General features: G+C 45.3%; 1 protein-coding gene across 1 annotated transcript in view; it reads left to right on the forward strand.

The window, feature by feature from the left end:
* LOC144805858 (uncharacterized) overlaps nucleotides 1–18,406 on the forward strand; it is a 2,350,900-nt gene that overhangs the window by 970,118 nt on the left and 1,362,376 nt on the right. Inside the window, exon 3 of the mRNA XM_078672339.1 lies at nucleotides 2,595–2,664. The gene's annotated coding sequence lies outside the window, so the exon portion shown is untranslated. The remainder of the gene's footprint in view (nucleotides 1–2,594; nucleotides 2,665–18,406) is intronic.

Raw genomic sequence — 18,406 nt, forward strand, 5'->3', positions numbered from 1 at the left:
AGGGGTAGAGGGGTAGAAGAGATGTAGAGGGGTAGAAGAGAGGTAGAGTAGGAGTAGAGGGGTAGAAGAGAGGTAGAGGGGTAGAAGAGAGGTAGAGTACATGTAGAGGGGTAGAAGAGAGGTAGAAGGGTAGAAAAGAGGTAGAGGGGTAGAATATAGGTAGAGTACATGTAGAGGGGTAGAAGAGAGGTAGAGGGGTAGAAAAGAGGTAGAGTAGAGGAAGAGGGGTAGAAGAGAGGTAGAGGGGTAATAGAGGGATAGCAGGTTAGAGGGATAGTAGGGTAGAGGGGTAGTACAGGGGTACAAGAGGTGTAGAGGGGAAGAAGAGGGGTATTAGATGGGTAGAGGGGTAGTAGAGGTGTAGAGGGGTAGAAGAGTGTTAGAGAGGTAGAAGGGGGTTAGAGGGGTAGAAAAGAGGTAGAGGGGTAGAAGAGAGGTAGAGTAGAGGTAGAAGTGTAGAGGAGAGATAGAGGAGTAGAGGAAAGGTAGAGGGCTAGAAGAGAGGTAGAGGGATAGAAGAGTAGAAGAGAGGTAGAGGGGTAGAGGGATAGAAGAGAGATAGAGGGATAGAAGAGAGGTAGAGGGGTAGAAGAGAGGTAGAGTAGAGGTAGAGGGGTAGAAGAGAGGTAGAGGGATAGAGGAGAGGTAGCGGGATAGAAGAGAGGTAAAGGGATGAAGAGAGGTGGAGAGGTAGAGTAGAAGTAGACAGATAGAAGAGAGGTAGAGGGGTAGAAGAGAGGTAGAGTAGAAGTAGAGGTAGATGGGTAGAAGAGAGGTAGGGATATATAGACAAATGAAAAGGAAGCTATCATCTTCAGGAATGGGAAAGAATGCTCTCGTAGCTGATGACCCATGAGGAGAGAGAAAAGCCAGGTCGCTCCTCTGCTCGTGAGCGCCCGCCCGAGCGCTTAACTGCAAGCTCTAGGCAACAGTGGTAGAATTTTCTGAAGCCCACTTACTAAAAGTTTCACCAGTGCAGGGCATGCGCTGGCTCAGGTGAGACCTAAAAAGGTTGCTTTCTGACCTAAGCACTACCTTTTTGCCAAATTTGGGGTAATTCCATTCAGTAGTTTCGGCTGTAGCCTTGCACAAATTTTCCTATGGGAAATTGATTTTTTTACTCTTATTTTTTGATTTTCTCAAAAACTACTGAACGGATTTACACCATTTTAAAAAAGGTTGCGTTCTGAACCAAGCTCTACATTTTTGCCAAATTTCGGGTAATTCCGTTCAGCAGTTCGGTCTGTAGCTTGTCGTAAAATTTCCTATGGAAATTAACATGGAGAAAACGCGTTTTGGGACCCCCCCTTTTTTCTCAGCCCCCGCTTGACGATTTGGTCAGGGACATTTGCCTACGCTTTTCCGCCTCCCCTGCTAATTCCATTTTTAGTTCGGAAGCTCAGACAAATGTCCCTCACTGATCTTGATAGCCCCCACATGTTCTCGTCAACCTTGGTACTCTCAACCTTAGAACTCCCAGTGGTTCCACATCAAAAGCTACATCTCACATCTAGTCTCCTTACTCAGAGCCATGGAGAAAGCAGACATCCAATTCCCAGAGAACTCAACCTGGCGATTTGGCTCCTGAAGTCATAGAGTTTGGTTATTTACAACTACAACCCGACTGTATGAATATTCTCAAGGAAGCTAGAAAGCCTACTACTAGAGCATGTTATGCAGCAAATGGAAACGTTTTGTTTCCTATTGTAACAACAACAATATCAATTATCTTGATGCGTTTGTGCGGAATAATTTGTTAACTGTTGCATTTACAGCAATGTAGATTAACTTACACATCCATTTGTTTACACCTAGGAGTCGTAGCTGCATACTTGCAAAATAGACAACACCTATCTCTCTTCAGAGTACCAGTGATTAAAGCCTTCATGGAAGGATTAAAAAGGGCTATACCACCAAGTGTTCCCCCTGCTCCAGAGTGGAACTTAAACATAGTCCTTACAAGGCTAATGGGCCCGCCTTTTGAACCAATGCACAAATGTCAGTTACAATTCCTATCATGGAAAGTTGCTTTCCCCATAACGATAACCTCACTAAGGAGAGTTGATGAACTTCAGGTATTAACTATACAAGAGCCTTTCTTTCAACTTCACAAAGATAGAGTGGTTCTACGTAATCCTAAATTTCTCCTTAAAGTAGTTTCTGCTTAGGGGTAATTCTTGGGCGATATCAAATTAAAATAATATAATATTAGCATTTTTATTATTTATTGAACCATTGTAATTCTTGTATAGAATGTATGTGCTGCAATGATAATAGAAGCAGATAAAACTAATTAGCAAAATAAGCACATTGAACAAAATCAATAGTTCCACCATCTTTCTAAAACAATGTACATATGCAAGCATATAAAAACTGTATGTAGCATTTTCCTACTATGCTTTCCCGTGTGTGTGTCCGTTGGTCTCTGTGTGTCTGTCTCCCATTCCCTGTAGGGAAAGTATGTAGCTCCCTGTTGTAGAAGAGTCGGTCAAGAAGGAGCACACTGCATTAAATAATTTCTTGGTATGCACTTTGTATTAGTATTACAGGAAATCACAATGATTGATTCTCTGTTATATTCTTCTTTCCCACAGGGTCTTCCACTTCAGTCCCTTAGGTGAGCCTCGGCCGCTGTAGTCTCTCGGACAGAAGGAAAACACTCAGGTAAGTGTTTTTGCTGTATGGTTTAATCAAGGGAGGATGTGAGGGATAAATAATAGCTATGCATAAATGAGAAGGGAAGGGGTAGAGGTTGGAGCAACCAAAAGAAAAAGAGTAGCCGATGATTACTGCTCTTGTCTTTCTTTTACATCTCACCTATTTCCTTTTCCCTGGGTCCCTTTCACCCCTCAGCCTCCCCTCTCGTCCCTCTTTGACTCAGCCCCTTTCCAAAAGCCCCATAGACACCCATGCACTTGGAAGAGCCACGTCCCTCCGGGGCGGTGGTGTGGTGACTCCGCGTCCTTCAGTGAAGTCTGGTCTCCTTCCGTTTCAACTTTCCCTCCTCTGCCAGGTTCGGGTGTTCCGCTCGCTGACAAGCTGTGACCTCCCCTGGGCTCAGGTTTTCTCTCTCGGAAGAAGGCTGTTAGATAATCTCCGTCTTTCTGGTCTTCCCCCGCTGGTTTCTCCGCCTTGCATTCTACCACAGGGGCTACCTGACACATCCCACCCCCAGGCGTTTCCCGTTCGTGGAAATGAGGGATGTGTGAAAGAAAGCCAGCATTGCCGTTATCAGACCATTTTGTATGACGGACCTCAAATGAGTAGTCAATGCCATCTCATGGTAAAGAGATGTGGTGCAGTGGCCAGGGCAGCTGACTTCGGAGCACAGGGTTCACAGATCCATCCCGGGCTCCGGTAGCAGCTCAGCTATGTTATGTTATGTTATGTTATGTGGCAGCTCAGCACCATGTGACTCTGGGCAATAGCTCACTTAATTTCCACGACGGCCCCCATCGCCTCGAGACCCGTAAGGGTGAGTAGTTTGTGCTTTACAAATACAGATTTTTTTATTTTTATTTTTAACCACCTGAGGACACTGGGATTATTCCCTTTGTTAAGAGGGGGGCGTGATCAGTATACAGGACAAGAGGAGATCCCTCCAGATAATAGTGTAACTTCTCCATTTTATAGCTAAGCACTCTTTCTCAACCGTAGAATATTTCTTCTCCCTTGGAAATAATTTATGGCTGATAAAGAGGACCGGACGCTCAAGGCCTTCTTTTGTGTGTTGGGAAAGAACGGCCCCCAGACCTACTTCCGAGGCATCTGTTTGTAGGATAAAGGGTTCCCTCAAGTTGTGTAAAATAAGGATAGGACTGGACGTTAAGGCTCGCTTGAGCTCGTGGAATGCCTTTCTGGCGGCTTGTGGGGGATTTACCAGGTCTTTGTTCCTTTTCTCTTTCTTCAGTAGGTCGGTTAGTGGTGCTGCTATTTCAGAATAATTGGATATAATCCGGCGGTGGTAGCCTAGTAAGCCCAAAAGGGATCTAATGCCTTTTTTGGTGGTAGGGAAGGGGGTGTCTAAGACTGCTCTAACTTTCTCTTGTTGGGGAGCGATAGCCACATCCCCCAATAGATAGCTCAAATATTTGACTTTGGTGAATCCTATCCTGGACTTTTTGAAGTTCATGTGGGGCCCTGCAGTCCTAAGTGCTTGGAATACCTTCCCACAATGGACGAGATGTTGTTCCCAGTTAGGGCTAAATATTATGATATCGTCTATGTAGGTTAAGGAGTACTCTTGCTGTTGGGAAAGAACTTTGTTCATAAGTCTTTAGAACATTGCCGGTGCTCCATGTAACTGAATAGGCAGTACAGTAAACTCGTATAACCCATTAAGGGTGCGAAAGGCGTTTTTTTCTTGCTCTTCCTGTTTAAGTGGTACCTGCCAATAGCCTTTTGTAAGATCGAGTGTGGTTATATATCGGGCTACGCCTAATTTCACGATTAGCTCATAGACTCTTGGTAATGGGTATGAGTCAAATTCTGAGATGGCATTGACTGCTCGGAAGTCTATACAAAAACGGATGGAACCATTCAGTTTCTGAACTATGACAAGGGGGGGCGACCAGTTACTGCTGGAAGGTTTTATGACTCCTAGCTGTAACATGCTCTCTATTTCGGCAGCAACTAAGTCCCTCCTAGCGGCTGGTATTCTGTAGGGGCGTTGTTTTATTGCTTTGTTTGGTGGGGTAACAATTGCATGCTCGACTATTGTTGTTTTTCCCGGGAGGTCGGAAAAAATGGAGGAGAAGGACTCTAAGAGGGCCTGAAGAGACACTCTTTGTTCCTCTGTTAGATGTTTGTTTATGGGCAATTGAGTCACTGTTGAATGAATGGGTTTTGAGTCAGACAACACGTAATGGGTGTCTTTGGGGAGGGGTCCCAACCATTTCCTTAGCAGATTTATGTAGTATACCTGGGTTTTAGTTGAGGAAAGGCATAAAGGGGAAGTAGTAAGGCCTATCCTTTAAACAACTTCAAATGGTCCCTTCCATTCTGCCCGTTTATGGGGTATAGAGGAAGGTAGGAGTAGGAGCACTCAGTCATGGACCTGTAACTGTTGCCACCACTTTCCTTTATTCTAAGACATCTGCTGACTTCTTTGAGTTTTTTCTAGGTTGTCGTGAGCAAAATCTCACAGTTTCTGTATGCTGTTTCTTAGGCTTTGGGTGTATTCTAGAAGGTTTTGCGTGTCTTCTTGTTTCTCTTGTTCCCACGCTTCTCTTGTCATTTCTAGCAAGGTTTGTGGCTGTCTCCCGTAAAGATGTTCAAAGGGAGAACAACCCAAGCTTCTCTAAACCTGGCTTCTAAAAACAAAGAGGGCGAGGGGCAACAACATGTCCCATTCTTTCCCTTCGGTGTTAACATTTTCTTCATGGTTTGCTTTAAGGTGGCATTATATCGCTCGCACAGACCATCTGTCTGAGGGTAATAGGCCGATGTTCTTATTTGGGTAATATTCAAGGTTTTACAGACTTGTTTCATTAAACGAGAAACAAAGGGGGTTCCCTGGTCTGTCAAAATCTCTCAGGTAATCCTACCCTCGAAAACCTTTCTAGTAACTTTTCACTGATAATTTTCGTGCTTGGTGTTCATAGGGGAAATACTTCTGGGTATCGAGTTGCGTAATCAACAATAACCAGTATATAGATATATCCTTTATTTGATTTTGGAAGAGGACCCACTAAATCCATACTTATCCTCTCAAAAGGGTTATTGACGATTGGTAGAGGTTGTAAGGGATTCTTGGTAGAGGGAGTTTATAGGGGTTCTTCTTCTGACATATTTCACACTCCCTGCAGTATTTATCTACATTGGCAAATATCCCTGGCCAATAAAAATATCTCAACGCAGTCTGGTTTGTTTTTGCAGGCCCACTGTGACCTACTAGCAGGTATGAATGGGCAAAAAATTATATTTGATCGGGAAATCTCTGGGGAACCACTAACTGTGGGGGAACGTCTTGTTTTCCTATCCGGTAGTAAATTGTTTTTGATGATGAATAAGGGGAATGAGGACGGTATCACTGGGTTCTTCTCTTGTTGTCAGGCATTCTGGAGGGTGGGGTCTTGGAATTGAGCATACTGAAATGACCGGTCCGAAAGCCAGGGGGCTTGTGTGAGCAGCATACAAGGGGGGGGTAGAAGTCTCCCTCTCGGTGTGCTTTTGAGCAACAAGATGTATTCTGGATTGTCTGTGCCCAAAATGAGTTGTTTGTGTAGGTTGTCCAATAATCCCACCCTAACCAGTAGAGTACTGACATTGGGTAACTTGATGGGGATTTTGGCTATTGGATATGTTCTGATGTCTCCATGAACGCAGCAGATGGGTGTCTTTTTCTCCGGGTAGATCTGAAAGTCTTTCACCAGTGTGCTCTGTACGACGGCCTGCCTACAACCCGAATCCAATAAGGCTTCACGTTTTTTCCATTGAGTGTGAGACTTGCGTAGAAGCCAGAACCCATTTCTTCTGTATATAGGATGGTTTTGGGTATACAACCGACATCCATTGGTTCTTCCGTCGACTTCTTTTGGGGACAGGTCCTGGCTATATGGCCTCACTCCCCACACTCGTGGTTTCTCCGCCTCGCGTTCCCGTGCTGCGTGTAGCTGGACCAACTACTGACTAACCCGACGCGCTTCCAACCTTCTTGAAGCATATATCCTCTGACATCCGTCCTCAGCTCTGGCTTAAAGTGGCCGCCATCCGATTCCCCTCTCCCCTCTCTCCACTTCTTGCTGACAGCAAAGCGGCCAACTGGTAAAAGGGGACTGTGAATACAGGAGGGGAGAAATATATGAAGGGATGGCATGGTACTCCTTATCCTCTATCCCATTGTTTGCTACAGGGGTTAGCTGACACCCGTCTTGCTCACAGGTTGGACATCCCTCCTCGCAGAGTGATTGGCAAGCAGCTGGGTTAAGGTTTTGGTATGGAGTGACCTTGCAATGACACAAGTGCTCCTCTGCCCCAAACCAGAAATGCTTGTTTATTTATAGCAAAAAGCATTCTTGTTCCCAAGCCGAGACCTTAGTCAGGCCGCCCTTGTTCATGATCTATTGATAGCTGCTTCGCCTCAGGGACGAATAACAAACCGTCACATCTGCACAATGTATGTTCAGATCTTATGAGTTGGTCAAGGTGTAGTGATAGTGTTCTTAGCGATATCCCGTTTGGCTACTATGATGGCAGTACCCAGGAGGAGCATGTCTGCCCTTGATCCGTCTAGGCCGTCCATAACCCCCAGGAGTAGATTTAGGGGCTTGTGTGGCACCTCCCAACCCAGGATGCCCGTAAGCTCAGATTCCAATGCTTCCCAGTGTGGGGTACGATGCAGACACGTCCCAACCCACAACGTGTACATGCTGGGGTGGCTGTTAGGCCTGCCTTACCGGACATATCTTCAAGGACAAATTTGGGTCCTGGCCCATGTGGTAATCATTCAATCCAACGGTCCCAACAGTCACAACATAGCCTTTATATCCCTTCGAATCCATCAGAAATGGAGTTTCCTGCTGTTAGTATACTTGTTGCATTGGACGTTGCTTTGCTCGTAGTCATGAGCTCGGATCATCCTCTTAACCAGCAGAATCAGCAATCCACTTCATTGAGCAGGAAAAAATCGTCCAGTAAGAACGCGGGTGCATATGTTGCCCCTATGGAGGGTAACATCGGCAAGGTGCTCAGTGAAGAGGGTGCACATGGGTGTGTTGGAGGAATTCGGGAGGATGCCGGGAAGGCTATTGTTGTAATGGTGGAAAAGGCTTCATTTTGTGAAAAACCCAATTTAAGGGAAGACTTTACACTCCCAGACATTGACATTGAAGCTCAAACAAGGGGGTGGGGAGCCATCAACGTACACCCTGTGGAGAGCCCTGTGAAGAACGGGTATTCAATGAGCAGTCCAAAGGAGAAGAACACTTGCATTGTAAACTCCCCCCTCAGGCGTCTCTTTTTGCCCCTATTATATTGTAGTACAAGTCCCCTGAATGGTAATTCTGTGGAGCCCGTCTATGATGCTCATGATGTTCATGATGTATTTTTGCCTTGCTCACAACCAAAGCTGGGTAATGAGAGGGATGGTATGTTTTCGGAATACTTTGTCTGCATTGAAAGACTTTTAAGTTCTATTTTGTCTTTATTGGAGAAATCTGTTTTTAGTTCAGATCATATGCTTGAAATGATTTCCGTAATGTTGTTTGAAGTACAAAAAGTAAATAAATTGGGCACCATTATTCCCCCCTCTATTATACCCGTGCGATTGGACGAACAAACTAATGTTAGTCCCCTGTTACTTGTTCCCCGTGTAGAGCAGAGAGATGTGTCTGTTCAAGCAGGTACACCTCTCTTCTCAATGTCCCAAATTGAATCTTCCTGTAATCTTGAGAATGAAGAGCTTTGTTTAAGCCCACTCTTTGAGGAAGCTGCAGTGGGCCTTCCTTTGGGACATGTCCCACTAAAACTTTATCCTTTGTTCATGAAGGCGAAAAGGGGGGCCAGTGGAGCCACTGAGAAAGGAGAGAAAATCAAGGGTTACGTTGGGCAAAAAGGCACTAAACAGCTACACCGATGCACACACCACTCAGCGCAACCACAGCATCACTCAGAGCAACCACAGCATCACTCAGCGCAACCACAGCATCACTGGTTCAAATATGTTCTTTCAATGTTTCAAGCTATTTTCAAGCTTTCACGCTTTATTACAAATCACAAAAAGATGTTAATATTTCACTTCTGTTCTTGGATTTTCGTCACAATAAAAAACACTGAACATAATCTTCACAAATGTTATTTACAAAAGTTTAAGCTATTGCCATTACAAATTAAATAAATTATTTAAGTATTAATTATTTAAAAAAATTAAAAGCCATTGTTATTTGTAATATCAATACATCTAAGTCACGTAAATACAAAACATGTTGCATTACAAATGCTATAGGTGTCACATTTGCGAAAGTTATAACTATTGGCATTGTAAATGACAAAGCTATTAATTTAGCTATTTTAAAAAAACACATAAATAAAAAAAAATCAGTTATAACACCAATAGCTCAAACTTTCCTAATGCGAGCCCTATTGCATTTCCAATGCTTGTTATAGATTTGATCTTAAATGACAACGTCTAACTCATTCTACTATTTACATCAACTCTATGTATATACTTTGATAATTCTAACAAAAGGGGCTTCTCTTACACCGTTAGGTCATTGCCTGTTAGATCAACTTTGTTCTAGTACCAGGTTTCACATGTGTTTTATGTTATGTTATGTTATTTTATTTTGTATAGCGCGCGGATGCCGCAGCCAAGTGGCGTCCCGGCGCTTTGGAGCATTGAGTAACACAACACATCGAAAAAGGTCAGAAAACAGGATCTAAACTGTAGAAAAGAGGAAGGTCTTTAAAGCCTTCCTAAAAGGGAGCAAGTCAGGGATTGAACGGAGAGGAGCCGGCAAAGAGTTCCAGAGGGCAGCCACCAGCACTGAAAAAGAGCGTCCACCCATTCTAGCTTTTTTAAATCGCGGCACAACTGCAAGATTTAATCCAGCAGAGCGGAGGGTTCTAGCAGGGACATAGTGCAGGATAGTCTGTGAGAGAATAGGAGGAGAGGCTAATTTAAGAATTTTAAAAGTTAAGCATAAAGCTTTAAACTTAATTCTTTGCTCTATCGGTAGCCAATGGAGATCCTGGATGGTTCGACGAGCCGAGACAAACTTCGGGCGGCCGACAAGCATCCTGGCCGCCGCATTTTGGACCCTCTGAAGGCGGGATAGTTCAGCCTGATTTAAACCCAAAAACAGAGAGCTGGCATAGTCCAATCTGGTAAGAACCAGAGCTTGGACTATAATCTGTCTGGTCTCCGCGTCAAAAAACTTAAAAATTGGTCGAAGACACTGCAGAGTCCCTAGACATGTGCCAGCCACACGCTTAGTATGGGAGGTGAAAGAAAGCTTATCATCAAACCACACCCCGAGGTTTCTGACTTCAGTCACGGGGGTGGGAACAGGGCCTAGATCAGATGGCCACCATTGATCTCCCCATAGCCCACTTTCCCTACCAAAAATAATGACCTCGGTCTTAGAGGCATTAAGTTGGAGTCGATTGTTCGCCATCCAGCCAGCAACAGCTTTTAGAGCTGACTGAAAGGTGGGGGCATCCATTTTGGAGTCACCATTAAGTGCCACCGCCAGCTGCGTGTCATCGGCGTATGACACTAGGGAGAGACCAAAACTATGGGCTACCTCCGCCAATGGCTGAACATATAAATTAAATAAGGTAGGGCTGAGAGCCGAACCTTGGGGAACACCCTGAAGTATAGGGCGAGAAGCAGAAACAAAAGGGGGTGTAGACACTTTGAAGCATCGATCCTTAAGAAAGGAACGAAACCACTCAAGTGCCACCTCTCCAACTCCAGCCTCCATCAGACGATGTAAAAGAATCTGATGGGACACAGTATCGAAGGCGGCACTGAGATCCAAAAGGATCAGTGCCGCCATCTGACCCTGGTCCAACAGCTTCCTGATGTGCTCCACCACAGCCAAAAGAGCAGTTTCGGTGCTATGACCTGCACGGAATCCGTTCTGGGAATTATCCAGTATATTCGCTTCCTGCAGGTGAGATGATAGAATACGATTAGCATGCGCTTCTGCTAGTTTGGCTGGCCAAGGAAGAAGGGAAATGGGCCGATAGTGTTCTGGCTTAGTCGGGTCAAGGGTGGGTTTTTTAAGGATAGGAATGACCGTCGCCTGTTTCCAAGCCTTAGGAACACTGCCCGTGCTAAAGGACAGATTAATAAGACCTTGCAAGGCAGGATAACAGCATTCAGCAAGTTCCCGAAATTGAATGTACATTACTGTACAATCATTTACACGTTATATTTAAATCTCACTGAGTTCTACTATACATACTTGCAATCTGTACATTATTTACAATAAATTACACATCATGGACTATATACTAGCGGTCCCATATCTGATCAAGAGAACATGTCTGCAGATAAAAATACTTCTGAATTGACCAAGCACGTTGTGCTCTAACCTGCGAACACAATTTAGAATGTAATGGACTAAGTTCTAGTAGATGAATGAAGTTTAAGAATACACGAAGCTAAAGGGTAACAATCTACATCTACATCCCTGGATGAGCCAGAACCAAAAGGCAAGTCGTCTTGCAGCCCAGCGACCTCCAGAACCTTGGGAGGACTACCTGCCTTCGATAAAGGGCAATCTAGTTTTATGTAGTGGGATTTGGCCAGGGAGTGTCAGGACAAGCCAAGCTATGTTACTCACTCTATATTTGCAGACTTTGTGTTTTTGGTCTAATCACTCTCACTAATGTGCACCGTATTTTCGGTGTCAACACCATCGATTGAGCACTTGTTCAATAAAAAGAGATTTACCAAGTACCTGTGTCTTGGCAAGATAAGCAGTGTGCAGGTCATTTATTCAATCGAGTCTGTTGTTGAGCTCTGAGTTCAAGCTGCCCTTTAATGTAAACAGGGTCATTGATTTGGCAGTATCAGTATCTGTAGTTAAATTAGACAAAAATGGGTTCTAATTGCCAACTCCCTGACACCCTGAATGGCCTCAACCCAATCGCCATCACCAAGCATGCCTAGATCCCTCTCCCGCACAGCTCTCCGCGTCCCCAAGGCATCCAGAGAATTGTATCAACTTCTTATAGATGGTTGAGATTGCTTTTTCGGTCAGGAGATCAATTAGTAGCTGGTCCTCCAGTGGGGATGCATCAGGCAACTGCCCCCCTTCCCGGATGTGACTTTGCAGAGCGTGGCCACCTGCAAATGCCAGAACTGTTTTTAGTCACCTAATTTATACTTTTGTTGTAGGATCGTGATGGACACAAGCGCCTGTCACCTCCACACATCACCCGGCCGTTCTAAGCTAATCAATCCCCATTTTGTGAAGCTCTGCAATCCTCCCACTGCACTTATGAGATCACCATCATACAGCGGAGTAATTTCAGTCAGCTTACCTTCCCGGCCTAAATACTTGGTAGCCTCTCTCCACACCCTTACCACTGTTTGGGTATGAGTAGGTATGGTGCACTCATACTTTCTTTGATACAGCACCTGGGTGGGGTAACCTCTCTTGCCCATGGCCAATCTATCTACCCGGTAAGCAGGATCCTCACAGTCCGCAAAAACCCAGTTGTTGACTGCCACCAGCTGTGAGGCCCAGTAATACTTGCGAATGCTCCGGACCGCCGGTCCACCTTAATAAACCCCTCTGCAACTTACTCAGCGTGACGCGCCGCCATCCCACAACAGGAGCCGAAGTTCTCACACTAACTTTTGAAAAAAAATGTCTGGTGGGATCTTAAAGGACATTTTTTGCACAATGTACAGGAGACCCTGGAGGGTCATCACTTTAAATAGGGCCACCCGGCCCAGTAAGGAGAGCGGGAGCGTCCGCAAGTGTGGGGCATCCCAGCGAAGACGGTCTAATTTCGGGAGTATGTTCCTGCCTGTGCTCTCTTGTAATGAACACAACCAAATATTTAAAGCCATGTAGTGCCACTTGAACTGTGCACCTAGAGTGCAGCCGCAGGATCCCTGCCACCAGCAGGAATATTAAGGACGTCTTCCAGTTGATATTATATCCTGATCAACAGGAATATCCCATATGAGAGGTCCTGGTGAACCAAAACATGTGTGAAGAGCAGAGGAGACAAGGAACATCCCTGTCGGACGGCAAAGACTCGGTAGACAGTATTATTGAGGTGCATGCGCGCTAGAGGGGCCATTTCACTGTGCATTTAAATTATTCCCTGAGGCGGAAAGCCGGGGGTTAGGCTAGCACTTTTTAAAAACGGACTAAATTGTTTTTATTATTGTGTGTTCTGCTGGAAGATTTAATTTCCTTTTAAAACATTGCACTCACCTGCGCTCTTGCACCAACTCGATCCCTGGTCCTCGCACAGCGATTTACAGCTGATGCGATCGAACTCAGGGACGGACGCCATCTTCGGGAGAACGAAGGGCAGCGCTCCAGTCTTGCGATGCCTCCCGCCCTCCCAGGTATAAAAGTGGCCTCTTACTCTCCGCACAACATTTCACTGTGCATTTAAATTATCCCCTGAGGCGGAAAGCCGGGGGTTAGGCTAGCACTTTTTAAAAACTGACTAAATTGTTTTTATTATTGTGTGTTCTGCTGGAAGATTTAATTTCCTTTTAAAACATTGCACTCACCTGCGCTCTTGCACCAACTCGATCCCTGGTCCTCGCACAGCGATTTACAGCTGATGCGATCGAACTCAGGGACGGACGCCATCTTGGGGAGAACGAAGGGCAGCACTCCAGTCTTGCGATACCTCCCGCCCTCCCAGGTATAAAAGTGGCCTCTTATTCTCTGCACAACATTTCACTGTGCATTTAAATTATCCCCTGAGGCGGAAAGCCGGGGGTTAGGCTAGTACTTTTTAAAAACGGACTAAATTGTTTTTATTATTGTGTGTTCTGCTGGAAGATTTAATTTCCTTTTAAAACATTGCACTCACCCGCGCTCTTGCACCAACTCGATCCCTGGTCCTCGCACAGCGATTTACAGCTGATGCGATCGAACTCAGGGACGGACGCCATCTTGGGGAGAACGAAGGGCAGCACTCCAGTCTTGCGACGCCTCCCACCCTCCTCCCCCACTATATGAAGGACAACACCTCCCGTCCGCGCAGCGGGCGCGACGGTGGCGCGCCAAAGGCGCGCCATAGGCAGCCCGTCTGCGCCCATCCACGCCAAGGACGCGACAGGCGCAGGACACTCTGGTCCTTCACACCCCTCTCTTCTGTATCAGGCAAGCGACCTTCGTACTCTCAATAATACAAATATTTGTGCTTGTAACATGGATATGAGTAAGATTGAGGGACCTTTTTCTTGTAAACACTGCAAATGGACCTCCCTCGAGCCCCCAGTTGAGACTACAGCTCCGCTCACCACCACTTCTGCCGACACTTTAAATTTTAAAGGTGGGCTGATAAATGCCCGTTCCATGTGTGGCCATAGTCAGGACATTAATGACCTTATTCTTGAGCAGGACCTGGATTGCCTTCTCATAACTGAGACATGGCTAACGTCACACTTTCAATTTAGAACCTCTGAAAGGTACAGAGGGGCTTGGTTTCTCCATCAAGCTAAATGACACCACCTCCTTTTCAGGAGGGCTAATTTACCGCCCCCCAGGTACTACAACTAAGTTTTTAGAATCACTGAGCGATTCCCTAGGTCAGCTCCTTCTCCGTTAGCCTCATTTCACACTTCTGGGAGATTTCAATTTACATTTGGAATCTAAACTAGACACTCAGGTGCTTAATTGCCATCAAACCCTGGAGATTTTCAATTTACAACAAAAGGTAACGAAACAGACACATCAAGCAGGCCATATCCTGGACGGGATATGCACGAATTTTCCCCTTCTGAACATCCACACACCCATCCCACAAATTTGGACAGATCATAGTCTGATTCCCTTTAGCATCAGAACGTCACGCCTCCCAAACTCATTGAAATTGAGTCAACAGTCAGAAAATAATATAAACTGGACCAAGGTCGAAGACAGTTTTAAACTTCAACCCATAATACAAACTCAGACTCCCAACTTGTCCGGCAATGCTGAACAAGATTCAATACACTTTCACAGCTGGATGCAGCAAGAGATTACAAAACGCGTTCAGCGAAACATCCCCATAGAATGTAAAAAAGAGGAAAGAGGAATGCCCCCTGGTTCACACCAGAACTGGCAGCGCTCCACCTATTATGTAAGAAAGGTAAACGCAATTGGTGTAAAACCTACAATCCTGCCCACAGAATCCTTTATGTCCAACAGAGGAAAATATATCTAGCCTCTATTAAAATCGCTAAGAAGGAGTATTACACTAACGCCATAAAGGAAGCAAAACAAAAACAAAAAACATTATTTTCCATCGTAAAGACCTTTACGCATCCAAAAACCCTACAGCCGGAAATTCCACCCTCCTTAGAACTTTGCAATCAAATTGCAGATTTCTTTGTGGAAAAGATTGACCTCATACAAAAGGATTTTCCAGTTCTTCAAGTCTATCAGCCCTCAATCCCGTCTCTCCTGGGAGAAAATGCAGCTGGTAGTCTTAGCATCTTTACACCAGTGTCACTAACCCAAACCAGGGAAGTAATTCTTGCTTGCAAATCAGGTGCCCCTTCCAATTTGTGCCCCCCACGAATTCTTCATCAGGCAATCGAAGTGGTCAATCCTTTGATAAACAAGATTGTAAATACCTCTCTTAATACAGGTATAGTCCCATGCCAATGTAAACAGGCAGTCGTAAAACCACTGATGAAAAAACCCAATAAATCCCCCACAGAGTTGGCCAATCTACGCGATTTCACTTCTCCCAGTTCTGGGCAAGATTACAGAACAGATGGTATACAAAGAACTAAAAAGATACGTAGAGACCAACAATATCCTGCATCCTCAACAATCGGGTTTTAGGCCGAACCATTCCACAGAAACAGCCCTGATTGAACTCACTGACTCCATAAAAATCTTGCAGGACCAAGGAAAGAACGCTGTTCTAATTTTATTAGACCTCACAGCGGCGTTCAACACCATCTCCCATACAATATTGATAGGGAGACTTAGAGATATTGGAATCTCGGGGGTAGTATTGACATGGATCATCTCATTTCTGACGGAGAGATCACAAACAATTGCATTAGGTCCTTTCCTTTCTAAGGAAAAAAAGGTATTGTCAGGAGTCCCTCAGGGCTCTATTCTGAGCCCACTCCTGTTCAATATTTACATGGTTCCTCTTATCTCCCTCATTGAATCATACGGCATACTTGTAACATCGTATGCCGATGATACTCAGCTCATTGTACCTCTTGAGAAGAGTTCTACCAATGCTGAACAAAACCTCAAGAACTGTTTGAAGGATGTGTTTCTCTGGATGGATAAAAACCATCTTAAATGCAATGTAAATAAAACAGAGATTCTTCCTATGGGAAAGTCCCAGCATTTATGTCCCAGCAAATGGTGGCCTGAAGACTCTCCTGCTCCCCCACAAACTGTGGTATCAGCAAGAAATCTAGGGGTCTTATTTGACACCGAGCTTTCATTTGACCAACATGTGAGGAATGTTGCAGGAAGCTTCTTTAGTATTATCAAATCCTTAAAGAAATTTTTCGACTTCCTGCCCATAGACTCACGAAAAGCTGTCACTGTGGCTCTAATCCTCGCACGTTTGGATTACTGCAATGGCTTGATGGCCGGCGTTAAGAAAACCACACTAAAAAAACTCCAGAGCGTACAACACGCAGCGGTCAGACTTGTTCTTAAACTGCCAAGGAAATCCTCAGCGTCAGCTGCCTTAAAGACTTTACATTGGCTGCCTCTTCACAAGAGGATTTTATTTACAATCTTGATTGTCGCCTTTCGAGCATTCAATGGCGCCGGCCCGAAGTATCTCATTAGGCGTTTCCCCCATTACAATCCTACTAGGACACTACGATCCACAGGAGAAAATCTAATTAAATTGGCCAAATTCAACTATAAAACCAAGGGGGGTAAGACCCTAACCTTCCTATCATCCAAGGCCTGGAATGCAATGCCCAAACACCTTAGACTGCTGACTCAGGAAAACCAGTTTAGGAAGCTTCTGAAAACCTGGATCTTCAATCTTCCAGATGAGTATGTAATGACAACCATTTAACTCTGTACCTGTAATTGTATGCACTTTGTCTTATTAGCGCCAGGATGCTCCTTCCGGAGCAATAGTTGTGCTCTACAAATAACCAATACAAATATAAATACAAATACAAACAAGAGCTTAACAGCAGCGCCACTGGTTCAGCAAAGGAATCCCCTATTGCATATGGTACTCCATTAAGGTGTCGGAGATTTAAGCGCGTTCCCTGGTGTGGTATAAAGCCCGATTGAGCAGGATGTACCACTGTTGCAATTACTGTCCGCAGGCAGATCGCCAGGGCGTTCGCAAGTACCTTAGTCTCAATATTAAGCGGGGAGATAAGTCTTTAAGACCCACACTCAGTTGCTGGTTCGTCCTTTTTGGGATGACCGCCACCTCAGACGTTCTTTGGTCCTCCGGGAGACATCTTTATTTTCAGGCAGTCTGAAACATACTCTGGAGGCACTCCCTGATTTTATCCATCATGATTTTATATAATTCTAACGGGAGCTCATCAGGTCCCGTTGCTTATTTATTTAGCCTGTCAGGTCTTGGTCTAGTGCGTCTAGGGCCTTATTTGTTAGCATTGCAGGGTCAGGTCTTTCAGGAAGTCTCTCCCAGTATTTCCGTCCCCTTGTTGTCTGTGTCCTCAAGGATCCAGTTCCGTCCTTTGTCTAGTCTCTCTAACCATGTAAGCAACTCATTGGCTTTATCACCGACATCATAGAGACAATGCTGGGTAGCCAGTGCATGAGTGCACACTATTTTCCATTAGTGCTCTTAATGTGTGCTGCTTCAGTTGATGGTGTAATGGGAGAGAAACTGATTCCCCACTTACCAAGCGAACCTCCAGGAAAGCACATTCCTTGTCCTGAGCCTCGCACTTCAATTTACGTTCCTTCGACATTCTCCCAATCAAGGCTTGTGTCTGGCCTCAAATCATTGCCTTGAATTCACCCTATAGCACGCAAGCTTATTCAACAGGCCGCCCATTCTCCCTAAAATAGAATTCTGCTCTATCTCTCATACATAAAGTGTGGCAGGGTATGCTCAGACGTGAGTCCCTTGCTCACTTTGCCACTGGATTCAAGCAAGCCGGGCCGAAGACGGCTGAAATGCGAGAAACCGGTCCCCGGAAGCTTGTTTCCGGTCCAGGGAAGGCATGGCTTGGCAGTTCGGGCTGGACTGTTCCCATGAGGCACAGGGGCAGACTGATTTGCATATGGCCATGTCTGAACTGGGGTGGCAGGGTGGGCTAAAGAATGGTGATGGATTAAACCCAGATCTGTGGACTGGGTGTGAGTGTTTGATTGGTTCAGATGCTCCGTCCATCACCACCCCCTTTTGTACCACTATCTCTCATACAAGCTTTGAACGTCTTGTCTTTTAAATATCACGGATCAACCCTTGGGGGTAGGATGAAGTCCACAACCGGACCATCGAGTTGCACCTCCACCAGCGAATGGTCTGAGATTCCCCCTGCTATGTGCGTAGCGGCCCTAAAATCATCTTCATGGACCGTCCGGGTGAAAAGATAGTGCAGGCATGCCAGACTACCATGTGCAGCAGACAGGTGCGTCCAGTTGTGATACCCTCTTCCCCTCTAGGGGCATTTAGGAGTATCATGAATATAGTATAGGTGCAGTTCTGTCACTCCAGTCACCCCAATGCGTATATGCTCTGTCGTAAGCGTCTTATCCTTCCACTGGATGAGTCAGTCTAGTCTGGG

This window comes from Lissotriton helveticus, assembly GCF_964261635.1.
Source record: "Lissotriton helveticus chromosome 1_1 unlocalized genomic scaffold, aLisHel1.1 SUPER_1_unloc_3, whole genome shotgun sequence".
Classification (NCBI taxonomy): Eukaryota; Metazoa; Chordata; class Amphibia; order Caudata; family Salamandridae; genus Lissotriton; species Lissotriton helveticus.